This window comes from Gossypium raimondii, chromosome 6 (genome assembly GCF_025698545.1).
Source record: "Gossypium raimondii isolate GPD5lz chromosome 6, ASM2569854v1, whole genome shotgun sequence".
In the NCBI taxonomy this organism is placed as follows: Eukaryota; Viridiplantae; Streptophyta; class Magnoliopsida; order Malvales; family Malvaceae; genus Gossypium; species Gossypium raimondii.
The window spans coordinates 20,765,486-20,778,347 of record NC_068570.1 but is presented as its reverse complement, the minus strand read 5'-3'; the positions used below and the strand labels follow the sequence as shown (position 1 = coordinate 20,778,347).

Below are 12,862 nucleotides of genomic sequence, written 5' to 3'. Positions count from 1 at the left end.
TTGGTAGGCTACTAGTGTAGTCCGTCAGGTGGCAGGTTTGTTAAATGTTAGTTGTCACCATGCATAGTATTATGTGGTCCTGCTCTAACATTCTCTTTGCTAAGGTTATATGAGGTTTTCATGCCTTCGTAGTTCTTCAATGGTCCTCCTTGAAGGCCAAAAGTGGGTGATTGGTCATGTATGATCTAACGGGGGGTTATCACTAAAGGTTTTCGCCAGAGGGCCATCCATGGGCACCTGTTTGGGCTCTCACCAAGCCACTCATTGTTCTGCATGTTTTCTTATTGGGGAAGGGTATGAAAATTCCCCCCGGTTGAGAGGTAGGTTCCATAGTGACCTCAACAAATGGAGGAGCGAACATGTAACGCCCCAAGTTTTCTTTCAATTTTTGAATTGCGAAATTGTGTCAAGTGATTAATTTTTCCTAGTGGTTAAGTGGTTTATGTGTGCTTGAGGTCCTGTGTGCGATTCCTTTTCCTTGAATTTTGGTTATTTTTATCCATATATCTGGCTAGTCACACCTAGCTTATCTATAATTTTTGTTTAATTGTTAATAAGAATGAGTTTGCTGGTTCAGTAGTAAGGCTTTAGCTAACTTATAGGTCTCAAGTTCGAATCTTGTTGTGTGCAAAAGTAGAAATTATTTTTGCTCTTTCTTTGTTGTGCCGCCCATGCTCAGAATTTGGGTCAAATTTAAATACGAAATAGCTTGATTGTGATAATACCGGAGTAGGATTTAGTGGGGTTAATTAGTTTTTTTTAAATGGAGAGTTTATCTTCTAATTTTTCTCTTGATTGTTATCCCCTTCTCCCCTACTCTCTCCATTTTTTTGTTTTCTTTTTCATTTTTTCTCTTCTTTTTTCTTTGTAACACGTCAAACCCGATCCCTTATAAGAATCTAAGTATGACGAGTCACTACTTAGAAATCATCTATCTTTAAAACTGTTTCTGGCGTAAACTTTGTAAAACTACAATGTTTGAAATAAACCTTTAATAAAATACAGAAATATAAAGTATAAGTCAAATGGCATATAAATTTCAGTGAGATATTATTCATCAAACAAAATATAATACCTTAAAACCATTCCATAAAATTTAATGAAACTTCATTAAATCATAATTTATCAATAGGAGTCTTAGGTACATATCCTTCTCAAAACACAAATAGACATCGCCCCCATTTGTCATGCATAGTACAAAAAAGTAGTTATCTCACAACAACAGATGTCCTCTAGCGTAGTCCTTTAGAAAGTGTTCCTTCACTTAGCAGGCTTGAGAAGGAAAAGGATAACGGGGTAAGTTTAAAAGAACTCAGTGAGTTCCAAAGAGATCTTATATAAGAATACTAACTTCACAATCAAATATTTCAAAAGGATTTCTCATAATATCACAGAGTATGCCCAATAGAGTATACAGAACTCAGTACGCTGATGGCGTGTCATATGGGCGAATTCTATATACCAACTCACATAATTTAGACAATTCATTTTCATGTCAACCACATACCTAATTTTTAGAGTTAGATACATCTCATATGGTTTTGGTTCATTAATATACATTCTTCCCTTATAGCTCCCCATATCAGAATCATTCAGTAGCATGTTTATCATGATCTGCCAATTCGGTTTGCAATATATCTTCCCCACTGAAGGCTACACGAACATATATCATCAACTTTATCTTCACGTGCCAAATCATATCATACCATTCATATCAAAGGTAGATGGTAGTGACTTAACATGAAAATGACCCATATTTCTTATCATAAACATACTGAACTTAGACTATTGACTCTGAACAACCCTTATTCACTCACTTACATTATACATACTTTACAGAGAAAGAATACTTACCTTATATAACTATGAGATATAGAAAACCACTGCACATGGAAGTGAGAAGGAACTCGCCAAAAATATAGGAAATCTATATAGCAGGTCCTTTGCCTTTATCAATCGAACCTTCAGTAGCTTCTTGAGCTAAAAAATAGGGATAATTCAATATATCAGATCACTTTTCTATCGAATCTAAACATGTATGTAAGAAACATAAACTTTGAACCCAACATCAAGAAGTTTCCTTCTTTACACACCAATATAAAACTTATGCATGCAGAACCAAAAATATGTAAATAAATTTGAAAATAACCTAGGTTTCATAAAAAATTACTAGTGAGTTAAACAAACGTGTAAGTTAGATGACTACAGCGAACCCAACTTCAGAGAGGTTTTCTGGACTTAGGTTTTCAGAAAGTGCAAAAAAAAAAATCAAGGAGGAAGATGAATACAAAGAAAATGTAAAGATTTTCGGTGAAGACACTACTATCCCTATATACTTAAGCATGAAGACAAAGTTTAATGGAAAAATTAGATAATTCCACTAACAGTCTTGATTCCCGTGATGAAGTGAACTTATCATGATTTAAGTCATTTCATGTATAGTTGCTTAGTTCCATTGTAACTAAGTCTCAATTTAACTAACCAAATTGCCTTACTAAAATAATAAATCAATCTATGAAACAACAAACTAATGTGCTCGCCTAAAGCACTTGGGTGGTGTACACATAACAGAAGAGTCCACCAAACCACGAATCTTCGCCAAAGCTAAGAGTTCGCCAAGTGACGCATACAAGAAACCCTATACTTAATCAAAATAAAATTTTTACTTACTCATATATACTTTTATTTTACCAAGACACACTAGACAGTAACCAGATACCAAGACTTCGTCAGACGGGATGTTACAACTCTCATCCATTTAGAAAATTTGGTCCTCAGAATTCATACCTAAAAATAACTGAGGATTTCATTTGCCTTTCGTTTTCCTATGTAGCTTCTTCTTTATTATGATTTATTTACAATGCTTTCACAAATAGAATCCTTTTATTCCTCAGGTCTTTTACCACTATTGCTAAGATACGAATGGGTTCTTTTTCATAAGACAAGTTTGGTTCAATCTCCAATTCTTCAATTTGTACAACATGATCTCAAATTGATCTATCTCAACATAGATATATGAAACACGTTGTGTATCTTTGATAACTCAAGCGGTATAGCCAATCTATAAGCTACAAGTCTAACTTTCTCTAAAACTTCATAAGGCCCTACAAACCTTGGACTCAATTTTCCTTTTTGACCAAATATGATGATCTTCTTCGAATGAGAGAATTTTAAGAATACATTATCACCAGCTTTGAAAGAAATTTCTTTTCTCTTTAGATATGCATAAGTTTTATGATGATCTTGAGCAACTTTTAAATGACTATGGATAACAGAGACTTTTTCTTCAGTTTCACGCACCAATTCATGACCTACTAATTTTTTTTCACTAAGCTCCATCCAGCAAGTAGGTGTTCTACACCTTTTACCATATAAAGCTTCAAATGGAGGCATTTTCAAACTAGCATGAAAATTGTTGTTGTAAGCAAATTCTGTAACACCCCTTAACCCCAAATCGTCGTCGGAACAGGGTTACGAGGCATTAGCGGACATATTAGATAATTTACAATAATTCTTAAATAGATAACAAACATATTAAAATAAAATCATAAAATCATATAATATTTTACTAATTGACTTCATTTTTTTATTTTTTTTAAAAAAATTTTGGCAGCACTTCTGCATATTTTTACATAAAACCCCCTGTAATTAAAACCATATCATTTTCAAATATAATCAGATCAACCAATTCATGTCACATTCTCATTTTCTATTCTAAATACCTTCTAATCAAACTCAATCAACATAATATCAATTTAAATTTAACAATATACTAATTAAATAAAATAGATAAACTTCTTTCATTATAATTCATACACTTATAATACTAACATTTTTAACCATTTATATTAAAACATAATAATCTTTATACACATCCTATGTACATGCCACATTACCAAAAGAAAATATACATCACCAAAGTTATGCTGAAGTCGGGATTGATCTGGATGCTGAACCGGAATTTTTGACTTCTATCAACCTGCGCAAGGAAACAACCGTACGCTGAGTATTTCATACTCAGTGATATTACCATAATTCAAATTATAACAATAATAAACATATAATGCATAAATCGTATATTCAAATTTAAATTTAAATTCCATATTTCAACAATAGCAATTCATCAATTGATATCATACATCCACAATTTGAATTTGGACATATCATGAACCTTAGGTTCATTTCTCAATCTCATATCACATTTCAATTCACAATTCAACTTTTTCATTTCATTTCAGTAGCTCATTTGATGAACTAGTTCGGTTTATCATTTCATCATTTACCCTATTAACAAAACTAAGACTTTGGCGGATACACGGATCCAACCAAACGCACCAGAATGGCACCCAGTGCCTCATCGGATAGTTTGAAGCAAAGTTGACACCCAATGCCTCATCGGCAAAGCCGAAGAAAGTTGGTACCCAGTACCTCATCGAAACTATCCGAAGAAATATAGTGACACCCAGTGTCTCATCGACCCGAGGTCAAAGTATCCCTGAACTCTTCCAATCCTATGGCATGCTAACTATATCCGACTCAGCCCGACTAGTTAATAGGGTATTTAAATTACATATAAATCCAATTCAATCATAATTTCTCACATTTTCAATTCAATCATTTTTCCACCTTTCAATCAATAATTAATCCACAAATTCACACATTTCACAACTCAATACATTTCCATACAATTTAGGGTTCGTTTGATTGCCAGTAAAATATTTTTCGTAAAATGATTTCTGGAAAATGTTTTACTTTTCTGTAAAATGATTTACTGGAAAATATTTTCCGTGTTTGATTGAATCTGTAAAATATTTTTCATTGCTTTGGCGATTTCAAAAAATTTTCCAAAAAGTTATTTTTACATATATTAATATATTAATAAATTTTATATTTTAAATTGTTTTTACATATATTGCAATGCTTTATTTATAATAATACTCAATTATTAAGCTACAATATTAATCGTTATAAATTGAAAAAACTAATATCAAATAAATTATTTGTAATTGTGTTAAAAAACAAGTATTGAATAATTATAAATTGCTTGAAACCATAATGAGTACTAGAAATTAATAATATTATCCGAATACATAATTAGTAGTACACCACATAGTAACAACATTGTCCAAGTGCATAATATTACACCACATCTTCAGCATATAAACACATCTTCAACTTCTTAGAAACACATCTTCAGGAAATAAATCACTTACATGTATTTGATGTTACAAAAATATTCATATAATTAAATAATATTTTTTAAAATTAAGCCTTAAAGTTTGATAACATTTGTTACATAAGATTCTTTGTGTGCAGTATTACTGATATCATTGATCTGTTGAGTAAACTTTTGGATTCAACTAGAGCTCCAGTCCGGTGCAATTAAGCACCTTTTTAATGCAAACGCACCATTGTGAAGCATTTGGATTGCTTCAGTTCAGCGTGTTTAATCACATCAACTGCACTGCACTGATCGTCTACATTTTCACTGGAGCTTCAAGCTCCAGTCCTATATCCAGCATCAAAGTTTCCAGCAAGGAAAAACACTATTCTTTATTCAACTTCATTTTTTATTATATTTTATTTGAAAAAAACAAAATAAATTTAATTAATAGAATTTGGTAATTTTATTATTATATAATAAATCATTAAACATATATCTTATTATTATGATTAATATAATCAATTAATTTATAATTTAATATAATAAATCCAACTCCAATAGATGAGAAGGAAGTCTAAAGCTCCACCATTTTCACAAGAGCTGCTGAATTAGGCATCCCTCAAGATGATTCTCCTCAAGATGAATCTTAATGGACTACTTTGGTAGCCTTCTATGCAAGCTAATCTTATGTTACTCCTACTTGATTTCAAGTATAATCTTATTTTTAATTTAATTTTTGGGTAAGTATTGGATATTTGTATCCAACTCAAATACTTCGACCCTTTTGAATGTTCATTTCAATTTTAAGGTTGATCAGGTAGATCAAATTAATTTTTCAATAATTTCTTTCAATGTAAAGTTATCAGCTACAAACTGCAGCTGATGAAGCAATTACAAAGGATGAAGCAGCAGTTACAAATCATAATGTGTATAAAAGAACCTGCCAATAAAAATATATATATTTCAGCTCAAAGGGTTCATCAAAATTGTGTTTTTCCCAAGGATTTCAGAACCTGATGGCTGGTTGAATCAGTCATGCCACCAGTTTACTAGTCCCTAGTCTGATTGTTCTGTCTAGTTTTTCCCAAGAAAATTTTCACAAATTACTCGAGCAAATACAGCAAGAGCAAAAGGGAATCAAAGTTGTTTTCCCTCCTGCAAATTCCTAGAAAAAATTCACAGAGAACTAAGGAAATACAACAAAAGCAAAAGGACATCAAATTTGGTCTCCTCTAGATTCATGTTCTAGCCTATTTTCCACTAGCAAATTGGTTTCAGATACATCTACCTAATGCATCTCAAACATCAACAAACACTTCCAAGATCTACTTCAAAACTCAACTTCTTCAGCAGCTTTTATTAAGCATCAAGGTAGGTTAGTGATATCATGAGGGTCCTAGGAAGATGTTTCTAATATGAGCCACAATATTTACCAGAATTCAAATAAAATACTTATGGGTCTGTGTATGTATGTAATTGTAAAATTATGAGCCTTGAACATATATACTAACTGGCAGAAACTTGTTGAGATTTGTTGTCGATTTGCAGAATAATCGATTTGCAAAATAAGCACTTTAGTTCACTTCAGTTCAACCAGAAACAAAATGAATATCCCAGAAAAGAAACTTGAGCAAGCCGACTTACCAGAATAGGGTGTCGGATTAAACTGTTTAAAACTGCAGATTTCCCAGCCTTCTAAGCAATTTTTCAACAAAAAAAAAAAAGAGATGAAAGAAAAATAGTCAGGGCTACATTTCTATATGCAAACAAATTGAAAAAAAAGTGATACCGCAATGTTAGAATAAGAAAACAGTAAATCAAATTCCAAATGAAGTTCAAATAAGACCGAGTATGACATTCAAGCTTCTTTAAAGAAGCAACGGTGATTTTCACAAATTACTAAAGGAAATACAGCAAAAGCAAAAGGGTATCGAATTGATTTCTCCCATTCAAATTCCCAGAAAAAAAATTCACAAATTACTCAAGCAAATACAACAAGAGCAAAAAGGTACCTTACCAGTGTTCCCTCACTCAAATTCCTAGAAAAAATTTCAGAAATTACTCAAGAAAAAATTATCAAGAGCAAAAAGGTATTGAAACCCCTAACCTAGAGCTTGCAATTTTACCTTCGATAAACCAGCAGAGGTGAACCAGCACGCTAACGAGGCAAGCAAAGAGAAGAGGTGAACTAGCAGAGAAGATGAGGCAGAGATGATGAGGCTGCAATCGTTAGGGTGAAGAGAGGAGCAGTGGAAAGGGTGAAGATAGTTGAGATTTGAGTTGTGGAAAATGTCTTACCCCTTAGAAATCGGTAAGACATTTTCTGGAAAGATGAGATGATTTTACCCGTGTTTTGTAAAATGTTTTACTTAGGAATTCATTTTACAACAAACAAACATCGGGAAATCCGGAAAATATTTTCCGGAAAATATTTTCTCCCTATCAAATAGACCCTTAATACCATTCACAATTCGAATCAAATTCATTTCCCGCTTTTAATCAACAAACAATTCAAATGTTAATTCATATCAATTATTTAATTTAATTCTCACTCATAATAATAATAATAATAATACTTACCTCACATTTCATTTACCAAACACATAAATTAAAATTTAACATTTAATAATAAATAACTTGAATTATAGTAATACAAACCGTGATTTTCTCGAGTTTACTCCTCGATAATCTTCTCTTTTCCCTTCCATGCCGATGCTTTTGGTTCTTTGCTAGCTACGAAAATAATAATAATTTACACTATTCAATTTCTTCCTTATTCTCAATTTAATCCTAACTAAGTTCACTTACTTTCCTAATTCAATTCACACTCTATTTCTATTCAAATTTCATCCAAACTCAAAATGTAACTATTAAAATTTTAGCATATTTTCCTAATTTCGAATTTCTCTCAATTTAATCCCTAAAACATAAAAATTATAGTTTCTTTTACAATTTAATCCTTTTATCAATTCTAACTTGAAATTCATTCAATTAAATCCTAATTCATCTCTTTTGTTCAACATAAACTATACTTGAAAACCTATAAACTTACAAAATATCAACTTAATTCCATCAAAACCTTATTTTAAGACTTCTAAAGCATCTAAATTAAAAGAAAAGGACTTGATTGACTTACCTTTAAAGCTTTAAAACCTTAAACCCTAGTTTTTCCTTTCTTTCTCTTTTTATTTTTCTTTCTTTCTTTCTCCCTGTTCCTTCTCTGTTTCGTCCCTTCCTATTCTGTTTCTTTCTTTCTTTTATTTCATTTGTTTTCTTTTATTTCATTTTATTTCATTTACTTTATGTTATAATAATATATATTTAATTCTAAATATCTATTAAATATTCAATCATATATTCACATTTGTACACCATCAATACCATACAATTGTCACTACTTAATTTGTTTATCAAATAAAATCTCATAATATAATTAATTAATTAATTAATTAATTAATTAATATCTTTTACTTAAATTTTAAGTAAATAATAATTATAATACAAGTGTATATATATATATATATTATTACACTTGTACCATCTTATCACCACACACTTGTCATGTCTTTAATTTATTTATTATATAAAAATCTCATTATATAATTCATACAATTAATAATTATAAAATATCTTCATATTTAAATTATAAGTAATTTAGGTGTTTAGTTTATACATCTACAAATATAATTTTTACACATGTATATTTTATTATCATACAATTGTCTACTATTTACTTTATTCCATAATATAATAATATAATTAATATAAATTACAATTTGAATAAATAATAATAATAATAATTATAATTATTATATAGATATAATATTTATAATAACTTGAATAAAATCTTGGATTTAATGCATATATGCCGCCTCATTTCATATAAATGGCTTAATTGTCATTTTAGCCCTTTTTACTTTCTTTTAATCTATAATTAGACTTTCACTCTTTATTCGATTTGATCCTTTTTTCCTAATTATTCTTAATTAGACTAAATTCACCTAATTGATACCTAATTAAACACACAACTAGTCTCGTAAATATTTCTAATAATTATTTTCAAACTCAGTTTACTAAGACGGAGGCCCGATATTATACTTTTCCGATGCCCGTGAATTTTGGGTCATTACAAATTCAACCAAAGGAATATACCTTTCCCAGTTTATCCCGAAATCAATTACGCAGTTTCTCAACATTCCTCCAGAACTTGAATAACTCTTTCAGATTGACCATTAGTTTGAGGATGAAACACAGTGCTGAATTGCAGTTTAGTTCCCAAAGATCTCTGTAATTATTTCCAGAATCTTGAAGTAAACCTTGGATCTCTATCTGATACTATGAAAGATGGAATTCCATGCAGGCATACTATCTCAGCAATGCAAAGCTCAGCTAACTTTTCCAGAGAATAAGTAGTATTCATAGACAGAAAATAAGTTGACTTAGTAAGTCGATCTATTATTACTTATAAAAAAATTTTCCTAGAAGGACTGAAGGGTAAACTAGATACAAAATCCAAGGTAATTATGTCCCATTTCCATTCTAGTAATTCCAAAGGATATAACTTACCTAAGGGAACTTGATGTTTTTCTCTTTGACAGGTCAAATAGGTTGAGACAAACTTTGCAATTTCTCTTTTCGTACCAAGCCACCAATATAAGCCTTTTAGATCTCTATACATTTTTATATTCTTAGGATGGAGTGACAAAGGACCCTAATGAGCTTCTCTTAGTAAATCTTTCCACAAATCATTCCCATTTGGTACAAACATTCTTCCCATGAATCTCAATTCACCATCTTTACCCAGACTGAAATTTGTTGGTTGCCTAATATCATTTGCTATTTAAACAAATCATATTGAATATCTTTCGTCTGCTATTCTAATATCTCAGAAAGAAAGGTTGGCTTCACCATTATCTTTTCTAGTGACAATCCATTATCAAACATACTTACTTTTGCTTGAAGAGATAATAGTGTTGCCATTGTCTTTCTACTCAAAGCATCTGCTACTATATTTTCCTTCCCTAAATGATACTCGGTAATCAAATTATAATTTTTCAACAGTTCCAACCATCTTCTTTGGCGCAAATTCAGATCCTTTTGAGTCATCAAATACTTCAAAATTTTATGATCAGAGAACACATGACACTTTTCTCCATATAAATAATGTCTCCATATCTTCAATGCTAAAACTATTGCTAATAATTCTAAATCATGAGCTAGAAAACTGCTAACTTTAGATACATTTTTGGACGGATTCCACTCCAGCACTGCTTTTATCTTAATAGGATCTACTTTAATGCCATTAATGTAGATAACATGACCCAGAAAATATAATGCCATTAATATAGATAACATGACCCAGAAAATATACTTTTCTCAGCCAAAACTCACATCTACTAAACTTCGTATACAACTGATTATCACGTAGAGTTCTCAACGTAATTCTCAAATGTTTCTCATGATCAACTTCATTATTAGAATAAACCAATATATTATCAATAAAGACTACTACAAACTGATCTAGATACAGTTGAAAAACTCTATTAATTAAGTCTATAAATATTGCAAGCGCATTAGTCAGACCAAAGGGAATTACTAAAAATTCATAGTGACCATACATCGATCGAAAAACTATTTTAGGAACATCATCACCCTTAATCTTCAACTGATAGGGTCTAGATCTCAGATCAATTTTCGAGAAAACTATAACCCCAACATAATTGATCAAACAAATCTTTAATCCTAGGAAGAAGATACTTATTCTTTATTGTTACCTTGTTCAATTGATGGTAATCTATACATAGGCGTATTGTTCCATATTTCTTTTTCATAAACAGAATTGGCGCACCCATGGTGATACACTTGGTCTTACAAAAACTTTATGCAAAAGATTTTGCAACTGTGATTTTAGCTCTTTTAATTCCAACGGTGAGTTCTAATTTAATAAAAAACTCTACATCTCTCTTAGGCAGCATTCTTGGAAGTTCCACTGGAAATGCATCTGAAAACTTTCTTACCACTAGAACTTGACTAACTTCTTTACTTGACTCAGATGAATCCATTATATATGCCAAATACGCATCTGTGCCATTAACAATTAACTTTCTGGTGGAAACAACAGGAATGGTCTTGTTCGCCAAACCACTATGTATACTAGGCATCGATACTTCTTTACCTTCAACAGTTATCGGGCGTACACATCTAGCACGACAGTCAACCATAGAATTATGTCTTGTTAGCCAATCCAACCCAAAAATAGCATCAAAATCATGAAAGCTTAGTAATAACAAGTCTGCCAAAACTGTATGCTCACCAAATACCAATGGACAATTCCTTATCATTTTATTCACCATAGTACTCTGACCCAAAGGATTAGTTACTAACACATTAGTTTCAAAATATACTACTTCAAGACTTAGACCTTCTACAACCTTAGTACAAATATATGAACGTGTAGACCTTAGATCTATTAAAGCATAGATACTATTTTCAAGAAAAAAAAGATAATTTACCCGTTAACACCTTAGGCAGATCAACATCTTACTTTCATAACATAAGCTCGAACTAACACTCCATAATTTGGCTTACTAAAAGTTTTCCTCGATGCTCCCTAAACCGAACTAACCTTTCCTGCCATTCCAAATCTAGTTTCTTGTTGAAATATTTGATGTCCACGGATAGATTGCTCTATGCTTGCTTCTATTTTAGAAGGGAAATCCTTAACCATATGATATTTAGATCCACATCCAAAGCATACCCCTATACATCTCCAACATTCACCATTATGATTCTTACCATAGTATTCACAATTGCCATTTCTTATCACCTTAGATCCTTTAAAGCTTGCCATCGAAGTAACTGGTCTATTAAATCCTTCACGTTTAAAATTTCCAAACTGCAAATCTCTTCTCAAGGTTGAATAAGTTTGATCCCTAGGTTTCTTAAAACTTGTGGGAGGTGGATAACTTGACCTTCCTTTTTTCATCCTTTCCCTTTCAAAGCTCTTACTTCTATCTCTAATGATTGTTTCTATCTTATGGGCTTTGGCTATCATTGCTTCAAGAGTTTTACATTCAGAAGCTACCACTAACACAATAATTTCATCCATTAATCCCCACTTAAATTTATCAAACATTTCCTTCTTTGTTTGAAACATGTTCTTAGCATAGTGACTGAGCCTAAGAAATTCTCGCTCGTAGTCCATAACAGACATCTTACCTTGTCTCAGATACAAAAATTCCTTCCTCATTTTCTCAACATACATCTAGTTTACATATCTTTCCCTGAAATTTTCCAGAAAGAAGTCTCAGTCAATCATTTCCTCAAGAGTCACAGTAACCAAGGTTTCCCGCCATTGATAGGTTTCCCTTCTGACAATGATATAACATATATAAGACTATCATCAAGAGTACATTTCAATTCTTTTATCACCCTACACAAACGAGATAACCACTGCTCAGCCATAGTGAGATCATTAACTTTATTACCAAGAAACTCATTGGCACCCCTTTTTTTAATTTCCCTCAGAGGATCAACTTTAGATGAAGTCACCACAGGTACTGGTGGAACATGTTGTTCCAGATAAACCACTTCAGGCTGTGGTTGTTGAGGCTACTAGGGTTGGGGCTCTTGAGCATTCCCCATAAACTGATCAAACAATTGTGTTATCATTGTGAAAAATACATTCCTAAAGCATTC

General features: G+C 31.6%; 1 long non-coding RNA gene across 4 annotated transcripts; it reads right to left on the bottom strand.

Moving 5' to 3' along the window:
• Positions 1-1,010: 1,010 nt before the first annotated feature.
• On the bottom strand, positions 1,011-7,785 carry LOC105771593 (uncharacterized). 4 transcript variants are annotated; one of them, XR_001126580.2, is made up of 5 exons: positions 7,291-7,785; positions 6,809-6,859; positions 3,897-3,979; positions 1,855-1,980; positions 1,011-1,272 (listed from the first exon to the last, which is right to left on the bottom strand). It is a non-coding gene; the product is annotated as an uncharacterized LOC105771593 (long non-coding RNA). The 4 variants fall into 4 exon arrangements; XR_001126581.2 differs by having other exon boundaries at positions 3,912-3,979; positions 7,291-7,783; XR_001126582.2 differs by having other exon boundaries at positions 3,917-3,979; positions 7,291-7,783.
• Positions 7,786-12,862: the final 5,077 nt, after the last annotated feature.